Consider the following 16877-nt stretch of genomic DNA (forward strand, 5'->3'; position numbering starts at 1 on the left):
TGGTGTCTCCGGCATATAAAGTTCTTGGTACATCTCTTGTTGTTGTGGTTGTGCCATGCCTTGATACCGACTTTGTTGTTGTACTTCTTGGAGCCTAGGTGGATATTGCAATTGAGTAGGTTGCTGATATTGCACAGGCACCAATTGCAGTTGTGAAGTATGATAGCTTGTTTTCCTTGGCATACATTGAGGCACATGTTGGTGTTGAGGTTGAAGAATCGGAATTTGTTGACTTTGTGCCAATTGTTGTCACGGTGTATATCCCATCATTTGTAAAAAACTTTGTTTAGGTGGTTTTCGTTGCTTCTCCTTAAGATGGGGTATGGCACTTGCATTAAATTGTTGTGTTGTTTATCCAATCCACTGTGATGATTGCAAGTTTGCATTAACTTGTACTGGTGCCGAAGGCACTGCAATTTGTTGTCGAATGCGATATTGTTGTTGTTGAACATTGCTTGTTTGCACATTCGATTGTACCTTTTGTGTATTACTCAATTGTTGCAACAATTGTTGTTGGTGTAAACCACTATCTGTAGCTCTTTGTGTCGCCATTATTGAAGGATCTGTTGCAATAGTGTTTGGCAAGATATTGAACTTAATGGGACATAAGAACTTTGTTGCATCATGGAATTGCTTTGGACATTAGTGATATTAGGCATTCCAGTCATGAAAATTTCTTGCATCTTAGATTTTGATCCAATTTTATGCATGTAATGAACCACTTCTTGTTGAGGGATAGCTGTCAATATTGGTGTGGTCTACTTTTGATCTTGTGTTTCAGGTGTTGTGTTGAATAATGGATTATTTATTGTCTCAAATGGTGACTTTTGAGGAATAGTCACTGTCAATGCCTTTGAAGCACATTTTCTCATCAACGTAGGCTGAGTTTCTGGTTGCACATTTTCTTCATTTGGATGCGGAGAGAAACTTAACAACTCACCACCTTGTTGTTTTTGCACATTGACTTGATCACTTGGGGAGGTCACATTACTCATCATGTTGAGATATTTTTGTGGGAACATTTTAAAGACCTTGTTCAAGAACTTATCCATCTTTTTTGTCATCTTAGGATCTTGAAGGAACATGTCAACATCATCAGAAGCATCAGAATGTGATGAAGAATCTGGTTGGACATTTGGATTCATTTCTTGTTGAATGCCTTGATCTGAACCAAATCCTTGCGAAAGAGTTGGTTCTTCATATAATGTTTGACTTTGAATGTCATGTTGCAGGTTTGGTTGATTCCAATTGAAAGGTGCACTTCCTCTAGGAGTTGGTGGGACACTCCCATGTCCTAGTTTCATAGGTACAAACACTGGTTCATATAATGGAGGTGGTCCAAGTTGAACCATTCCATATGGTGGTAAAGATGTATTTGATGAACCTTCAATTTGCACTGTTTGACTAGTTTGAAACTGCGAATTTGCTATGTTGTCCATGGGTTGATACGTTGGTTCGCCCATCTTTTTAGATTTTGATCTTGTCTCAATAGGCATGTCACTTATGCAAATGCAATATTTTTGGAAATTTTTCAAGGATAATATATGATATGCAACTAAATGCAAACTAAATAAATGAAAATGCAATCTATGGCAAGAATGCAATCTATGTTTTTGGTTGTTTTGAAGATTTTGACAAACTTTTGAATGCAAATCTAAAAGAGAGACCCTTAGGAAATTGGAATGATGTCTAGACCTCAAAGGACAAAAGGACCAAGTGACAAAAGGACAAAATGACAATGTCTCCCCTATATGCTTGGATACTAAGCTAGGTTTGACGAAATGACATTGATGACAAAAGGACAAAAGGTTTGATAAGGTCTAGACTTCCTAACAATGACTTAGGGTTTTATCAAAGATTTGGATTACTCATATATGACAAAACTTAGTTTTGACACTATATGCAAAGGGACAATTAATATGCAAGTGACCCTAATATGATATGATAATGACCTAGGCTTAATGAAGACACTTAGGGTATACAAATATGAATGTATGACAATGGTATGACTTTAATGCAAGAGGACACATGTAAATGGATGACCCTTATTGATATGCAAAGGAGTATGACTTAGGTGAAACCTAACCTTGGTATTTGATAATGAGCTTTGCAAAGTGCAACCTAGGATGAACCTAAATCTAAGTGACATGAATGTTGAGACAAGATTTTGAACAATGTTTGACAACCATGTTTGAAGATGCTTTGAACTTTAACTTTGTTGGATGAAATGTTCTTGTGTTTAACCTTGTTTTGAATCAATTTGTCTTGTTTTTGAAATGAGATGCAATTCAACTTTTGACAAGCAAAGAATACAAGATATTTCAACTTAGACTTAAGACAATCATGCTCATTCCCACATTTCTTATGGTAGGAAAGGACATTAGGTACTTGAGAGGTAGACTCATTATGGGATTCAAGGAGAATACATAGATGCTTGACCCCATGGGCTCCCCTCCATGACACTCACTTCTTAGGGCAGCCAAGCATTAGTCCCCATGGAAATCTCCCCATGGTGAACTTAGTATCTCTTCCAAGTATCCGAACTTGTCCTTCTCAAGCAACTAGAAGGGTTTTTGGCCTCTAAAAACAAGGTGTTTAGTAAGGATTTCTGTTAAGCGTTGCTCCTTGATGTCACGCAAGCATGATTGAGACATTAAGCCCATCAAGATACCAAACAAATGTAGTCACGCAAGCATGATTTAGACCATAAGGCCCTACTTAGATGTTGATATGAGAAAGAGTTCAAGGGTCATCACTTCCCAAGTAACTGCAATTCCCACGTAACCCTTCCTTCAAAGCTTTCGCCCATCAGGTATTTGTTTATAGTGAGTTAGAATGCCAAGGTATTCTAGCCGTACTCACTTTGGGTCATTCCCTTCTCAAGATTATCACTTGCTTGCAAAAGCAAATGGTCGGGAAGGCAAGCCCTCTAAAGGTGACACACAATCAAAGACATGAGCATGGTATCGAAGATCTAGATTTCTGATCACCCTAAGAAGGATGAGAGCATACTCTCCTACTCCAATGTCAAACTCAACAATCAAATCAAACATAGATTCATTCCATCCTATTTAGAAATCACTAAGTGTCTAAAATTTAATTGCAAACACAAAGTTTAGTTGTAGTCCAAGGCAACCTGCAAAACCCAAGTCAGAAGTTTGATATGCTTAATCTTTGACTATCAATCCTACACAAAATGTGTTAGTAGTTTCATTTATTGTCTTTGTCATGCATATGCCAAGGTTCTGCATAGAGAATTAGTACCAACAAAACCCAAAAAAGCAGAAACAGAATGAAAAAGAAAATAATTTTCAAGTAAAAACACTATCTTTTACCTCTATTTCTGGACTTTACACAGGCACAGAATGCATGACATAGGCACAGAATGTCTAACATAGGCATAGAATGTCCTTGACATAGGCACATAATGTCTAACATAGGTGTAGAATGCTTGACATAGGTGCAAAAGTTCCCAGAAAACACTGCACTACCCTGTTTCTTGTGTTTTTGACCTGCAAATCAACTCAAAAACACTCAAAAGCATGGTTAAGTGGTTAGTTCATGTCAGGTTCACCAATTAATGTAGCTAGGAAATGTGAAAATCATCAAAGCAAATCAAAATACTAATCTAGCTCAGTCACGAAACCTAAAATGCAATGATCTATCCTAAACACACTCAATAAAGACATGAAAATGAAACATTCAAAACTAAAGATTATGCAAACCAAATGTAGATCTAAATGCTTCCTTCATGCGGCTCCACTGTCCTTCTTTCTTCTCCAAATAGCTTTGTTGTGGATCTCACCTACTAGTGCATGATCATGATATGAAAGCAAGTAGACAAGATGATTGCTCAAGAATACTCGAAGCGTGATTGATTTGACAAAGTGATTATTATTATTCTCATTAGCCAAGATTGAATAAATTCATCCAATTTATAGACAAATTGGAGAGATGATCAAATTAGCATGATTCAATTCAAATGGAAATTGCAAATCAATTATGTCAATTATGACAAATTATGACAAATTATGCACTTTCTATGCAAAATTGATTGATTGATAATTATGACAAATTATGACAAATTTCTATGTCAAAATTGATTGATTGTCAATTATGACAAATTATGACAAATTGACATGTCATTCCCATGAAATTAGGAGAGAAATAGGAGAGAATTGAAATTAGGAATTAGAAAATTAGAAAAAGAGGAATTAAGAAATTAGAAAATTAAGAAATTGATGAAAATTAGGAAATTAGGAATTAGGAGAAAATGAGGAAATTAGGAATTTAGTGAATTAATTAATAATTTTTCATTTATTAATTAACTCACAAAGAGGGAATTTAGAAATTGATGAAAGATTAGGAAATTAGGTAAATCAATTAATAATTTGTCATTTATTAATTAATTCACAAAAGGGGAATAATTAGTTAGCCAATTAAATTAAACATTTAATTGCGATGAGAAGGCTTAGGATAAATAAATAATTTATTAATCCTAAAGGGAGAAATGACAAACAAGGTTAAATGATTAAATCACGAAACCCTAGAAGACGAATTAGCAATGCAAGGATGACAATTAGGTCTTGATGTAAAATTGACTCGATCATGATTCTTGATTAACAAAGGACCAATGTGATAAATGATTTGATTGATAAATACGCCAATTGACGAGAAACAATGACTAATTGATCCAAATTGACATAATTGAGACAGACAACGATCGATGACAAATCGATCGCAAAATGACAAGATTGACAAGAGGACAAGGATCAATGACAAAATAGATTGCAAGATGACAAGATTGAAAATGACCACGATTGATGACAAATCGATCGCAAAATGACAAGATTGAACATGACAATGATCGATGACAAATTGATCGCCAGATGATAAGATTGATAAGGGACAAAACCCTAATTAGGATTGACGATGTCCGAAATGATGACAAATGAGCATGCACATTGATGTGATAAGATAAAATCGATCAAAATCATGACTGAAGATTGTTGTCGACAAGACCAATTTTGAAAGCGAGACAACTGAAGGATGTAGAAGAATGACTCAATGCTCGTAAATGATAAAAACCAAGTGCGTGACATAGGAGAAATGTTAATGTGATGTAAAAACCTAAAATGAGGCAATGCGCAAATGTTAAAGTATGATTCTGCAAGCGTTGACCATTTTTAGGTGTCTACACTTAGATTAATCATGCATACAATCATCTAATTCATATCATTTTGGATTAATCTAGCCTAATTTGTTAATCTTGCATTCATCTAGTTTACATTTAGATTAAATGCTTTGTCTTGGTGTAGTCAAGTCACTGGTATTGCCTAGAAAAATATGATAGAAAATCTATACTAACATCTTTTAGGAGGAAATAAGTCAATTTTTCATGGTTTTACATTTATTGATTTTGTTCAACTAACCATGCATGTAATGATCTATTGAGTGTTTGTGTTGCAGATGTAGATTCCAGATTTCATGCGAGCAACTATCTCCAGTGTGTTCTAAAATATAATTTGATGAGGAGGCAGGAAAGACAAGGGAGAAAGGTGAATTTTTCAGTGTGGTGAGGAATCCATAGTCCAGTGGAGCCTAATAAAGAAAGAAAGAAAAATCTGATCTTGCCCCTATCGGAAGACAACAAAGAGAAAGAAAGGTTAAAACTCAACCTGAGTTTGGTATCAAACAAGGTAAATATGTGTTTGTTCCTTCATTATAAACTAATCATTGGATTGATGAGATAACTATAGTTGGTAATCTAAATAATATTGGAGTGTGTTATGCAAATTTGAATGAGATTGATCAAAGAAAGGTAGAAGAAGTAGTTGTATTATATTTGCATAATTTTAGCAAAACATTAATTGAGCTGGAGAAGAGCATTCTCAAAGATTTGTACAATATTATTGATGCAAAGAGAATGAAAGCAATCAAAATAGACAAATAGATGAAAGAGAGAGAACTAATAAATATCTGTACTTGTATCACTCATGAAGAAGCCAAGAGGCTTATTGAGGAAGTGAATAAGAAAGAATTTAGAAGCAAAAATAGAGTGAACAAATTAATGATTGGGAAAGTTGAGTAAGTAAGGAAGGAGACAAAGGACATATGGAGAAAAATAATTATGAATGATCCTCTATAAAAAATATGCATTCAAGTCCTCTCAGCTGGAAGAAAAGAAAGGTGTTTCTAGTGGTCAGAAGGATGAAACTTAGACTGAGGGATATTTGGAAGTTCAAAGTAACACATCACTTGATGTTGAGACCAGTGATAATCTTCTAGTGGTAGATAGTTAAGCAGTCCCCGAGATCCCAAAGGATAATACTATACCAAGTGGCAACACTGGTGCAATATATAAAGGAGATGGAGAAGAGAAGAAGGATGTTGAGATTGCAGAGGCAAAGGAGTACCTGATTTGACAATTGTCACTCCTCTAGTTATAGGGACCCCACCTCAGATCTTGATAAATGTAGATGGTCCACTGAACCTTGGATAAATGTCTCCAACAAAAAATCTCATGCTCACAACTATTGTGCAAGCCCAAGCTAGCCAGGATGTGGTGAAATCTGAATTTGAAAATAAGAAGCTCATTTTGATGTCAGTTGATGTTTTGTAGAAGGTGGATCCAAATGTATAGTTAGATTCTAATAAAATCCCCTCCAGTAAACTGATGCAATTGATTAATAGTGTAAATACAAATTTTGATTCTTTAGAGAAGTCTGCTACTTAGAAAGTTTTAGATAGATTTAAGGATGTTGGGATGCAGACATTCTAGAAGATGATTGATGATGATAGAGTGAGACTAAATAAGAGACCGTAGATTATCTCTGATTCATTGTCAGAAGGAAGTAAATTATACAAGTCTTATCTAATTTTGCCTAAATTTACTATAGATATAGACAAGCAGATAGGTGTTTACCAAGGCAAGCTTGCTAGTATTTCACATTCTTTTAACCCAAATGTAGCTCTAACATGAGTGTTGAAGGGTAGGTTATAACTCTAAATGATCAGATCTCAAACCTCCAAGCAGACAAGGACAAAATTTTAAGAAAACTTGGTGAACTTCGAAACCTGATTTCCCCTTGGTTGGACATCATGTTGAGTAATAAGGTAGATTGTATGAAGGAAATGGCCTGATCTGTGCCATCTAATCTGAAGGAATTAGAAATTAATGCCACTATATTTAGTGCATTGACCACAGTTTTGGATAACTTAAAGAGTGGGTGGGATACTCACCTAGGATTTTTTAAGACTATTTATGCTAACATCTTCAAGTTTTTGTAAATTATCTAGCAAATATCTCTGTATATATGTTTTTTGGATAGTGCCCCATCTTTGGCATTGTTGTCAAAGGGGAGAGAAAAGGTGAAAAATATACAAAAGAGTCTTAAGAATTCTTTGTTTAAGGGGGAGCCTTAGAAATTATTTTGACTCTTTTGAACCGGTGTACAGTTCCCAACACTTAGTTATTTTTCATGAGTGTTGCCATCAATGCCAAAGGGGGAGATTGTTGGCAATTGACACTCATCTAGTGGTTTTTGGTGGCTAATTATTGATTTAGGGTTGTCATTGATGGAAAATATTAATATAGTTTCAATCGGGTGGTCGTAATTCCTCTTATCTAGAAGCAAGTGTTAACTAGTAGCTTGTGAACCAATATTCCAGGGTGAACAAAGCATTTTGGTCTGGAAGCTTTCTGGCAATTGTGGTGCATTGAATCATGTTTGGCATGATTGGGTCAACATAGAAACGTCATTTTATTATTGTTTTGGTGATCCACATTTATCCTTTGGGATCTGATCAAGCCAACATGAGACTACATGTTACACTAGTAGGTCGACATGGTAAATGATCTATTTTGTGATTGTCGGTTTATAAGTTTGGTGTGGATGATCTTTTTTGGTGAATGATGTTATTGTATGCGAGTGAGTGGGATTAAGAATCCTTTGTAGTGTAGTTTCACATGCACATTCTTGATCTGGTAGCTGGTTGTGACTATGAACAATGAAGAACAAAGAAAAATAGTGAAGGTGATCTAGTCATTATATTTAGCACTCAACTGGAACTCATCCAAGAATTGTAGATGATATTTCAGAGTTCATTCACTATGACTCATCACTGCAACTAATTTTTAAGATAGTGAGCCTTCCTTAAGGGTTGTACCCTTCTAGGTTATTGTAATTGAGTAGTGAGCTCTAGGTGGTGTGCCTTAATTCCTATGCATTCCCATATTGTAAAATTATTTTTCTACTAGCCATAGTTGAATAATTTTGTGGGTTCAAATCCCACAATGGTTTTTCCCATTTGGGTTTCCACGTAAAAATCTAGTGTTATGCTTTTGTGGTTGTTTCCTCTATGTTTCTAAATTTCAATTTCGAGTGTTTTCTTCTAGTGGTTTCAAGTTAAGATTGAAAATTTACTAACTTGTAGATCACTGATTCAGACCCCCTCTATGTGATCCCTGATTTCAACAAGTTTGAATTTTACAATACCATCTAGCATGTTCTTTGTATATAGCTTCAATATTTCAGCATTCCCAAGCTCTTCAAAATTACAATGAATACATGTCATAGTCTTCAACATATACAACACCATACAAAATGGTCAAAAATGCCCCTTGCAGATCATCTACCATCGATTTATATGGGTGTTTCTTACATTTAGGTATTTCCCTATCAACTATGTCAGCAACTAATGGAGTTGCCACACTAGATGATGTTATTTCTAAATTTTAGGTTATGAACAAAGAAAGTTTTCAAACTCTGAAAATACCTTTTTGATCTTCAATCGGATGCAAGAAATATTTTCTGAATCTTTTCAAGATCAGGGTTCACTTCACAATCACTTTGCCAAGCTCTCCTACTCTTTTGCTTCAAACACAATGTGAGAAATGAGAGTTAAAATGCCTTTTTATCCACTACATACTTGAATTTTAGGTATAATAAATGCTCAACCCTAACTCTATTGGATTCTTTGTATCTCATGAATATTCGTTCGAAGTCACAAACCTGCATGAAGGCTTCTAGAGATCCTTTAGGATTGACTGCACAATCTGTTGGCATTGTGTTGCCATTGATGTCAACCGGTATGGGATGACTACCAGTATGAGAGATGTATGTGCAACACTACCATGAAGGAGTAAAAAATGAGATATCTTTGATATCACCTTGTATTGCAAAACACTGATAAGGTAAGGAAGAGAATGTTATTTAGAGGAATGATCACTGGAGTCACTAGTACACAAGTTAGTGCTTAACTTGTGTGGAAGAAATGATAAGGTTACCGACATAGTGTATCACCTGTAAGGAAAGGATGTCAATTGATAAGTGTTGTGTTGATAGTGTGTAGTTGCCAACTAGAAAGGCCATGACCAATGTACAAGCAAGATGGGAAAGGTGCTTGAGTTGTTGTTTGTAATGAAGAGGTAGAATGTTACCTAAATCACATCAACACCAAAGGAGAAGAATGAACTAGTCACCGGTATGTTGTGTGGTTGTAGAACAACAGGACTCCCACCAGATGAAGATGTAGTCAGCATGTGAAGAGATGACTGATAGTGAATGTGCCCACAACAGATCACATGTGCCTATTTGAAGATGTGCTACACAAACAAGGAAGTCACATGAGTGCATTACAGGATGCAAATGACAAGTTGTCACTCTACCAGTAAGTGGATCTTATATCCTATTCTACATAGTGTGCATCATATATCTGAGAGATAAGGAAGAAGAGGTAAAGGCAAATGTTTAAAGGCTCACACCGGAACTACTGGTGAATCAAAGGAATGCCTAAAGTGCATAAGATTAGGGATATGCACTAGACTGATAGAGAAGGCATGTTGTGTTGTCGGTACAGATGAAGAGTGATGGGTTTGTCTCTTTGACAAACTAGTTGAGATATGGTTTGAGATGATCTGGGAGAAGGTAAGGCTGAGCAGAGGGAGTCAAAGGAAAATGGTTGGATTGAAGATGGAGTCTAGTGAAGGTTGATGACATAATATCAGCAAGAGTATTTACTAGTATGTATGTCCACCGGTAATAAAGACAAGGTGCAGATGCAAAAGACTCTCATCTGATGAAGATGAACATGCTATGGATAGACATGTCCAGTGACTGGTTAAGAAGTTCCACTGGTAGTTCAACAAAGAGTAGACATGACGAGTTAACCGGTAAAATGTGAGATACCGGCAAGGTTAGTAAACCAATACAAAAGAAGTGTTGGTTGTTTTTTTGGTCGGTGATCCTTTTTGAACTGACACATCGATCTAAGTTGGTAGTTGGTTGACATGGATGCCACATTGATGTCAAGGCGGAAAACTTGCATGAAGAGGTAGATGGAGTGTGCACTGACAAGGTAGTTGCAGAGTTGGTTGACATTAATGGTAGATCCCGTAAATCATGGGATGTGTTACTAAGTCATTGCAGAGGTTTATAGCTCAAGGTCTAAAGGACAATAAAGAGCCATCTCAAAGTGATTGAGGAGATCGAGGAAGATAAAGGAAACTGCAAGACCAATCTTGGTGATTAACCAGGAAATCAGTTGACATAGTAGCAAGCGGATTGCCAAAGATAGAAGGCATAATCAAGAAGGAATGATAATGGCGGTGCTAAGCAAACAACTGTCTGGGTGATTAGATTGGATAAGATCTGATTAGATTTTCTTTTCCTTGAGGTTGATGAGGAAACCCTAACCACCTGTAATTTGAATTGCCTTTTGGCAAGAAAAACAGGTTATAAATAAGGAAGCCAAAAGCATTGAAGAGTGTTGCTAAATGGAAGAGGATAGAGTTGTTGTGAAGTGATTGAGTATTGTAGATTAGTCTAAGTGGAAAAATAGCAGAAGAGAATTATGATTGAGAGAGTGAAGGTTAAACCGGTGATAGGGTTTAACACTGAGTGAACCGGTATGGTTTGAGCAACCAGTATAGCAGCTAGAGTGCATACGAAGAGATGATTGATAGGTGCTTGTATTAGAAGGAAGATAGTTGAGAGGACTAAAGAGTAGAATAGTGAGGAGGAGATCCAACAAAGTAGAAGAAAAGTAGAGGTAAACTGGTAGAGTTCATCGGCAATGCAACAACAGATGAGAGCAACATAAGAGTGAATCAGTGTAGCAGAGAAGGTGTCTCACTGATAGAGTGAGGTATAAGAAATGGTTACAAGATTTAGTTGTAATAGTATGATTAATTTTGCATTTGAATTTATCATTGAGATCATTAAGTTGTAGCTCCATTGGGTTGTAGCCCATAAATTAGTTAGGGGTTGTATCTTTTTTGGGTTGTATCCCATAAAAAAGTCAGGGGTTGTAGCTCCTTTGGGTTGTATCCCATAAATAAGTCAGGGGATGTATCTCCTTGGGTTGGTTCCCTAAACATTGTAACAAAGATTCATTGTGAGGCTAGATTGGAGCAGTAGTCTCTGGAAGCATTGCTCGCTGAGGTTTTTCCCATCTTGAGTTTTCCTCATACATACTGGTGTTATGTGATGTCCCTTTGTGTGAATGCATTTTTGTCTAGTCTTCTCACTAACTGATAAGTCTGTATTCAGCTAGATCTATTAATCAGTATATTTTCATAAGATAATTAAAGGGAGAAAAGTTGAGAACCACTAATTCACCCCCCTTCTAGTGGTGCATTGTGTCTAACACAATCATTCACAACCATTTGCAACCTCTCATAGAAAGTTACGAATCTCAGGTAGGGGGTTTTTAGGATCTACATGAAAATATTCCCCCCAAAGGCCAAGTGCCTTAGTTACCAGATGAGGTTCCAACATCGGAATCAAGTGCAAACTCATCTACTGCATTTGAATCACCCTTTTTGACCCATTTCTTTTTGGACTACTCTATGATTTCTTCAACCTTCGCTTTGCCCTTATCATCAGATTTTTTCTTGTTTTCTAGAGCATTCTTGTTCACATTCGTACTTCTACAGTATTTTGCAATATGATCAGATTTGTTGCAAGCATAGCAAACAATGTTGTTTCTCTGATTAGGCCTAAAATTACCTTGATTTCCTTTTGATTTGCATTGGTTAGTGATATGTCCAAATATTCCACAAGCATAGCATCTTACATTTCACCTATTTACCATACTTCTGCATTCAACTGACTTATGACCATATTTATTGCAATTGAAACATTGTCTGAAGAATGATGAATTATTCTTATTTGCCCTATGTTTGCATTGACTTATCATATGACCAAATTTATTGAAAACAAAGCATTTACCATTGAATTTATAATAATTAGGCTGCCTTACCAAAGATCTCTTGTTCTTCTAATAATTGCTTTGACCAAATCCCAAGCTTTCTCCTTTCTCAAATCCAAGTCCTCCCATATCACCTTTATTCTTCTGAATTTGTAGCATCTCATTTAGCATAGATGAGCTAGCATTGAATTTTTCTTTGTACTCATTAGTAGTGGTAAGTTCAACTCTCAAAATTATGATCTTTCTTTCAATCTCTTGCTCATTATTCCTAGATTACATCAATTCAAGCTTTAGTGGGTAGATTCATGATTAAGTCTACAACATTCATCAGATCTTCATTACAATAGATTGCATTTGATTCTTCAAGACTACATTATCTCTAGGAACTTTTTTACATTCATATGTCTTATCTTTTAGGCTTGGTTATCAACACTTTCATCTTCTTTCTCCTTCAGCTTCTCCATAAACATCTTTCTCTTTTATCTAGATATGTTCACTTTCTCCTTCAAAGACTCAATAAAGTCTTCAACATCTCTTAGATTTCTCCTTAGGCTATTTACTTCATTTCTTACTATATCTAGATCTTCAAGTGCCATTGTAAGTTGTTTCTATAAATGAGAGTCCATTGATTCTTTCTCCTGGATTTTCCTCAAGAAGTTAGTCTTCCTTAGAGGAACTAGGATTTGATACCAATTGTTAGAATTGATGAACACTAAGAGGGGGGTGAATGAATGTTCTATAAATTTTAAATTTATTTAGCTGATTCTTAAACCACCATATGCAAAAGAATGAAAGTAAAATGTAGAAACTCAACACACACAAGCACAAAACCATAACACCAAAATTTTTACATGGAAACCCTGAAAGGAAAAAACCATGGTGAGATTGAGACCCACAATATTATAATAGTATGATTGGGAGTATAATAATATTACAAGGGGAATGCACATGCATTCAGACACGTTGTCTAGAGCTTACTGTTCAATTACAAAGAAGAGGGCTACAACTCCCGAGGGACTTGCTATCCTACAAATGTTTACAAATGATAATAGATTGTCTTAACTAATTAATAGCATCTACAAATGCCAAAATACAGTTTCAATTAAGCACACAAAGTCTTCTTCCATTGTTCTGACACACTACTCTGTTATGCTTTGTTCTTTCATATATCAGAGCACCAATCCAAAGATAGTGCATGTGAAATTGCACATCAACACTCATATAGTCTTCAAACACTCACACCTATCTAAAAAATTCTCATACAAATTGGTCTAATATATCTGCATCACTTGATTTGGACACCAAAAAAATTGACCAAATATAAAACATGTAACAAGAAGTCATCTCAATCCGATCACCAATACACATGCAGACCAAAATAAATTCATAATAGGTTTCACATAAGTCGGCACAAAAACCTTGAATATGGAACCAATCAAAAAAATCATCTTGAAGATTTGGCATGACACGCTACACCAAAATAACCTTGTTGTTCCTAAAATACCAGATACTAGATCATCAAATTTGCACTAGAATCAACACCAAAATCTAGGATTGCGAACAAATAAATTCCAAAATTTGAATCAACTACCTCTTCTACCCAAAATAAAAATGTGTACCCAAAATTGAGTTCTGCTCAATGTACTCACACTCTGTGAAACATTGTGTTCCACCTTCCAAACTTAAGCAAAATTGACTTAGGACCTCTGGTAGAATGAAAATATATATACCAAATGATGTATTTGATATGAGCTACCATCAATGACAACCCCTAAACAATTATCAAGCACAAATTATTTTTTAAATAGTGTCTCTTTCCAATAATAGACATAGAAACAGATGGGAAATTTGACTATGCACCTGTAACAACAATTTGAAGTTGAATCTGGAGGTCTCAGACACTCAAAATGCCTTTATCTTCTAAGTATGAGCAATCTAAAGCTACCTAGGATCCATCTATAAAATTTTCTGAAAAAGTCTTAGGACAAGGGCACCCCCAGCATCTTGGTCTAGAAAGGGGCACCCCAAGTGCCTTGGTCCCAAAAAATTAGCTCCAAACTCTAGGAATAGGTATGTACTAGGCTCCTAATATTTCCCTAGGCTTCCTAGCTTTGTCAAGTACTTGTAGTTATACTTTCAAGATAAAATATTTCATGGTGGTGTCTATTGTTAGACACAATGCACCACTAAGAGGGAGGGCGAATCAGTGGTTCTCAAACTTTTTCCTTTAACAATTCTATGTGAGTATATTGGTTAACAAATCTAACTCAATGCAGGCTTACTAGTTAGTGAGGAGACTAAACATAGATGCATTCAAACAAGAGGGGCATCACATAACACCAACATATACGAGGAAAACCCAAGATGGGAAAAACCTCGATGAGAAATGTTGTTGGAGGCTATTTCTCCAATCCAACCTCACAATGAATCTTTGATTACAATATTTAGGGCACCAACCCAAGGAGCTACAACCACTACATCAAGCTACAACTCAGTGAATACAAAACATAATCATTTCAAATTAATAACCTTGTTACAAATGGATTTTGTAACTCTTCTGCAAATATCATTGTTGGATCTTCTATCTAGTTAATTGTTGGTTCTCTCTTCTTTCAAATACTCTGTTTCCCTCCACTGGTACTATCTTCTATTCATTCTTTGTTTGCCTACTTTGCACTCTTCTACAACTCTTTACTACCAGTTTGGTCACCACTGGTTATCTCACTATTGTTGGTTGAACTCTTCAACCTTAGCCTCTCACTCATTCACACACTCAGTCTCTTTTCTAATACTCATTGAGTACTTAGCTAATTTCCTTTCACATATAACAGCAACACTCTCTTCTTCAACAGCAACCTTCAATAATTTTGGCTTGCATATTTATAGCCTGGTTTTCCTACCAAGAACTAATTCAAACTTCAAGTGCTTAGGGTTTCCTCATCAACCTCAAGACAAATCAAATCCAATAGGATCTCATTTGATCTGATCTCTAAGACAACTTTCTACACATCACTGCCATTAACATGCCTTCAAATAGATTTGTTCTAAACTTAGCAAATACGACCCTATATCTCAACCTATATCTGTCAAAATGCCATAAATATCTCAATTGTTTCCTTCTCTAGGTCCTCCTACAATCTGATTTCCTTTCTTTGATTTAGGTGCCACCAACTCCCTGATCTTTCTCTATCATTCACTCTTCCTTGAGCCACAATCCTCTGATCTGATCCATAAATCACGAGCTCCATATTTAAATGCACAACTGTATATACACCTATCCCTACATGGCACTTCACCTACCTTTGCGAGATTTCCAATTCAACTCTACATGGCATCCATGTTGGCATCCACATTTGCTTGAATAGATATGTCAGTATGGATTGGATCAGCAACCAACTCTAATACTGGGTTCAACTACCAGCTTACTAATCCTGCCAATTAACCCCTTAACCGGTTTGTCATCAATCTTGCACCTCTCTTCTCTTATAGTGGATCTCTCAATTAGTCAGCACTCTTGCTAGCCTACCTTGTGCATATCTTTATCAGATGGGAGTCTTCTGCATCTACACTTTCTCTATATTACTGGTGGACATACATACTAGTAAACACTCTTGATGACACCATGTCATCAACCTTCAACTAACTCCATCTTTACTCCAACCATTCTCCTCTGTCTGCAACTTTTCAGCCTTGCCTTCTTCATCATCAAACCAGATATCATCTCTACTGATTTGTCAAATGGACAAACCCATCACTCTTCATCTGTCCCAACATCTCATCATTTCTTCTCTGTGGGTCTAGTGCATATCCCTGATTTTATGCACTTGAGGCATCCCTTTGATTCACCAGTAGATCTAGTGTGAGCCTTCAAACACCTTCCTTCTACTTCTATCTTATCTCATAGAACTAAGATGCATACTTTGCATAATAGGATATAAGCTCCACTTACCGATGGTAGTGGATCCTTGTCATCTGCATCCTATAATGCACTCATGTGACTTCCCTATTTGTGCAACATATCTTCAAATAGGCACATGTGATCTATTGTGGGCACTTTCATTGTCAGTCATCTTTTCACATGGTGACTACATCTTTATCTAGTGGGACTCCTATTGTTTAGCATCCACACAACATATTGGTGACCTATACATCCTTCTCCTCCAATGTTGATGTGATTTAGGTAACATTATGTCTCTTCATCACAAACAATAACTCAAGCACCTTGCTCATCCTGTTTGTATACTAGTCATAAGCTTGCCACTGGGCAACTGCTCACTGTCAACACAACACTTATCAGTTGATACCCTTTCCTTACCGGTGATAGACTATACTGGTAACCTATCCACATCTTCCACACAAGCCAAATACTAACTTGCGTACCGGTGACTCCGATGATCATTTCTCTAAATGGCATTCTCTTCTTTACCGGTGACCTACAACACTAGTTGACATCAAAGGTTGCATGTCAACAATACTCCCATATCGTTTGTCCTTCTATCCCAGTTGACATCAATGACAACATAATGCACACAATCTCCCCCTTTGGCATTGATGTCAACTCATGTAGTATCTGGTATACTACATAATCTTTCTCCCCCTTTCTATAATCCCTAGATTCTCACACATGTAGTATGTTGTATACTATAAAATCCTTCTCCCCCTTT

Source organism: Cryptomeria japonica, chromosome 3 (genome assembly GCF_030272615.1).
Source record: "Cryptomeria japonica chromosome 3, Sugi_1.0, whole genome shotgun sequence".
Taxonomy (NCBI): Eukaryota; Viridiplantae; Streptophyta; class Pinopsida; order Cupressales; family Cupressaceae; genus Cryptomeria; species Cryptomeria japonica.